The sequence below is a fragment of the Chanos chanos genome, chromosome 5, assembly GCF_902362185.1.
Source record: "Chanos chanos chromosome 5, fChaCha1.1, whole genome shotgun sequence".
In the NCBI taxonomy this organism is placed as follows: Eukaryota; Metazoa; Chordata; class Actinopteri; order Gonorynchiformes; family Chanidae; genus Chanos; species Chanos chanos.
In genome coordinates, this window is record NC_044499.1 from 1,387,501 (window position 1) to 1,392,500 (window position 5,000).

The window sequence follows — 5,000 nt, forward strand, 5'->3', positions numbered from 1 at the left end:
TAGAGTGTATGGTAGACTATATGGTAGAGTGTATGGTAGGCTATATGGCAGGCTATGTGGTAGACTGTATGGTAGACTATATAGTAGACTGTATGGTAGACTATATGGTAGACTGTATGGTAGACTATATAGTAGACTGTATGGTAGGCTATATGGTAGACTGTATGGTAGACTATATGGTAGACTATATAGTAGACTGTATGGTAGACTATATGGTAGACTATACAGTAGACTGTATGGTAGACTATATGGTAGACTATATGGTAGACTATGTGGTAGACTATATAGTAGACTGTATGGTAGGCTATATAGTAGACTGTATGGTAGGCTATATGGTAGACTGTATGGTAGACTGTATGGTAGAACTAACAGAGCACTCAGATCCTGTAAGGTTTGTGTGGAACTAACAGAGCACTCAGACACTGTAAGGCTTGTGTGGAACTAACAGAGCACTCAGACACTGTAAGGCTTGTGTGGAACTAACAGAGCACTCAGACACTGTAAGGTTTGTAAGGAACTAACAGATCACTCAGACACTGTAAGGTTTGTAAGGAACTAACAGATCACTCAGACACTGTAAGGTTTGTAAGGAACTAACAGATCACTCAGACACTGTAAGGTTTGTAAGGAACAAACAGATCACTCAGACACTGTAAGGTTTGTAAGGAACTAACAGATCACTCAGACACTGTAAGGTTTGTAAGGAACTAACAGATCACTCAGACACTGTAAGGTTTGTAAGGAACTAACAGATCACTCAGACACTGTAAGGTTTGTAAGGAACTAACAGATCACTCAGACACTGTAAGGTTTGTGTGGAACTAACAGATCACTCAGACACTGTAAGGTTTGTAAGGAACTAACAGAGCACTCAGACACTGTAAGGCTTTGTAAGGACTAACAGAGCACTCAGACACTGTAAGGTTTGTAAGGAACTAACAGATCACTCAGACACTGTAAGGTTTGTGTAGGTACTAACAGAGCACTCAGACACTGTAAGGTTGTGTAGGAACTAACAGAGCACTCAGACCACTGTAAGGTTTGTAAGGAACTAACAGATCACTCAGACACTGTAAGGCTTGTGTGGAACTAACAGGAGCACTCAGACACTGTAAGTTTGTAAGGAACTAACAGAGCACTCAGACACTGTAATGTTTGTGTAGGAACTAACAGAAGCACTCAGGACACTGTAAGGTTTGTGTAGGAACTACAGATCACTCAGACACTGTAAGGTTTGTGTGGAACTAACAGAGCACTCAGACACTGTAAGGTTTGTAAGGAACTAACAGAGCACTCAGACACTGTAGGGTTTGTAAGGAACTAACAGAGCACTCAGACACTGTAAGGTTTGTGTGGAACTAACAGAGCACTCAGACACTGTAAGGTTTGTAAGGAACTAACAGAGCACTCAGACACTGTAAGGTTTGTGTGGAACTAACAGAGCACTCAGACACTGTAAGGTTTGTAAGGAACTAACAGAGCACTCAGACACTGTAAGGTTTGTGTGGAACTGAACAGATCACTCAGACACTGTAAGGTTTGTAAGGAACTAACAGATCACTCAGACACTGTAGGGTTTGTAAGGAACTAACAGATCACTCAGACACTGTAAGGCTTGTGTAGGAACTAACAGAGCACTCAGACACTGTAAGGTTTGTGTAGGAACTAACAGATCACTCAGACACTGTAAGGTTTGTGTAGGAACTAACAGAGCACTCAGACACTGTAAGGTTTGTAAGGAACTAACAGATCACTCAGACACTGTGAGGTTTGTGTAGGAACTAACAGAGCACTCAGACACTGTAAGGTTTGTAAGGAACTAACAGATCACTCAGACACTGTAAGGTTTGTAAGGAACTAACAGAGCACTCAGACACTGTAAGGTTTGTAGGAACTAACAGAGCACTCAGACACTGTAAGGTTTGTAAGGAACTAACAGAGCACTCAGACACTGTAGGGTTTGTAAGGAACTAACAGATCACTCAGACACTGTAAGGCTTGTGTGGAACTAACAGAGCACTCAGACACTGTAAGGTTTGTAAGGAACTAACAGATCACTCAGACACTGTAAGGTTTGTAAGGAACTAACAGAGCACTCAGACACTGTAAGGTTTGTAAGGAACTAACAGAGCACTCAGACACTGTAAGGTTTGTAAGGAACTAACAGAGCACTCAGACACTGTAAGGTTTGTAAGGAACTAACAGAGCACTCAGACACTGTAAGGTTTGTGTGGAACTAACAGATCACTCAGACACTGTAAGGTTTGTGTGGAACTAACAGATCACTCAGACACTGTAAGGTTTGTGTGGAACTAACAGAGCACTCAGACACTGTAGGGTTTGTAAGGAACTAACAGATCACTCAGACACTGTAAGGTTTGTAAGGAACTAACAGAGCACTCAGACACTGTAAGGTTTGTAAGGAACTAACAGATCACTCAGACACTGTAAGGCTTGTGTGGAACTAACAGATCACTCAGACACTGTAAGGTTTGTAAGGAACTAACAGAGCACTCAGACACTGTAGGGTTTGTAAGGAACTAACAGAGCACTCAGACACTGTAAGGCTTGTAAGGAACTAACAGAGCACTCAGACACTGTAAGGTTTGTAAGGAACTAACAGAGCACTCAGACACTGTAAGCTTTTGTAAGGAACTAACAGAGCACTCAGACACTGTAAGGTTTGTAAGGAACTAACAGATCACTCAGACACTGTAGGCTGTGTAGAACTAACAGAGCACTCAGACACTGTAAGGTTTGTAAGGAACTAACAGAGCACTCAGACACTGTAAGGTTTGTAAGGAACTAACAGAGCACTCAGACACTGTAAGGCTTGTGTGGAACTAACAGAGCACTCAGACACTGTAAGGTTTGTAAGGAACTAACAGATCACTCAGACACTGTAAGGTTTGTGTGGAACTAACAGATCACTCAGACACTGTAAGGTTTGTAAGGAACTAACAGATCACTCAGACACTGTAAGGTTTGTAAGGAACTAACAGAGCACTCAGACACTGTAAGGTTTGTAAGGAACTAACAGATCACTCAGACACTGTAAGGTTTGTAAGGAACTAACAGAGCACTCAGACACTGTAAGGTTTGTAAGGAACTGACAGATCACTCAGACACTGTAAGGTTTGTAAGGAACTAACAGAGCACTCAGACACTGTAGGGTTTGTAAGGAACTAACAGATCACTCAGACACTGTAAGGCTTGTGTGGAACTAACAGAGCACTCAGACACTGTAAGGTTTGTAAGGAACTAACAGAGCACTCAGACACTGTAAGGTTTGTAAGGAACTAACAGAGCACTCAGACACTGTAAGGTTTGTAAGGAACTAACAGAGCACTCAGACACTGTAAGGTTTGTAAGGAACTAACAGAGCACTCAGACACTGTAAGGCTTGTAAGGAACTAACAGAGCACTCAGACACTGTAAGGTTTGTGTGGAACTAACAGAGCACTCAGACACTGTAAGGTTTGTGTGGAACTAACAGATCACTCAGACACTGTAAGGTTTGTGTGGAACTAACAGAGCACTCAGACACTGTAAGGTTTGTGTGGAACTAACAGAGCACTCAGACACTGTAGGGTTTGTAAGGAACTAACAGAGCACTCAGACACTGTAAGGTTTGTAAGGAACTAACAGATCACTCAGACACTGTAAGGCTTGTGTGGAACTAACAGATCACTCAGACACTGTAAGGTTTGTGTGGAACTAACAGATCACTCAGACACTGTAAGGTTTGTGTGGAACTAACAGAGCACTCAGACACTGTAAGGTTTGTAAGGAACTGACAGATCACTCAGACACTGTAAGGTTTGTAAGGAACTAACAGAGCACTCAGACACTGTAAGGTTTGTAAGGAACTAACAGAGCACTCAGACACTGTAAGGTTTGTAAGGAACTAACAGATCACTCAGACACTGTAAGGTTTGTAAGGAACTAACAGAGCACTCAGACACTGTAAGTTTGTAAGGAACTAACAGAGCACTCAGACACTGTAATGTTTGTAAGGAACTAACAGAGCACTCAGACACTGTGAAGGTTTGTGTAGGAACTAACAGAGCACTCAGACACTGTAAGGTTTGTAAGGAACTAACAGATCACTCAGACACTGTAGGTTTGTAAGGAACTAACAGATCACTCAGACACTGTAAGGTTTGTAAGGAACTAACAGATCACTCAGACACTGTAAGGTTTGTGTAGGAACTAACAGATCACTCAGACACTGTAAGGTTTGTAAGGAACTAACAGATCACTCAGACACTGTAAGGGTTTGTAAGGAACTAACAGATCACTCAGACACTGTAAGGTTTGTAAGGAACTAACAGAGCACTCAGACACTGTAAGGTTTGTAAAGAACTAACAGATCACTCAGACACTGTAAGGTTTGTAAGGACCTAACAGATCACTCAGACACTGTAAGTTTTGTAAGGAACTAACAGAGCACTCAGACACTGTAAGGTTTGTAAGGAACTAACAGAGCACTCAGACACTGTAAGGTTTGTAAGGAACTAACAGATCACTCAGATACTGTAAGGTTTGTAAGGAACTAACAGATCACTCAGACACTGGGGAGCAAGACCATTTAGGGCTTTAGAAGTGAGCTACAGTAAACTTGTAACCAATACAATATTTAACAGTGGGCCAATACACAGAGCACAATATGGGGCTAACACTCTCATAGTTTCTAATTCTGGTGAGAACTCGAGCTGCTGTACTTTGAACCAGCTGGAGACTGTTCTCGGAATCTAAGGAAAACCCCTAAAACAGAGCGTTGCAATAGTCTAACCTGGAACTAATAAACCCACGAATTAGATTTTCTGTGTCGTTATGAGAGAGTTGGCAGTGTTTTCCATGTGGAGAAAAGCTACTCTGGACATGTTTCAAATGTGAGAATCAAATGAAAAACATTAGTGTCAACAGTAACTCCCAAGTCTTTAACACATGCAGCAGACACAACGGAGAAAGCAGCAGGATTAAGTCCACAGTCAGTT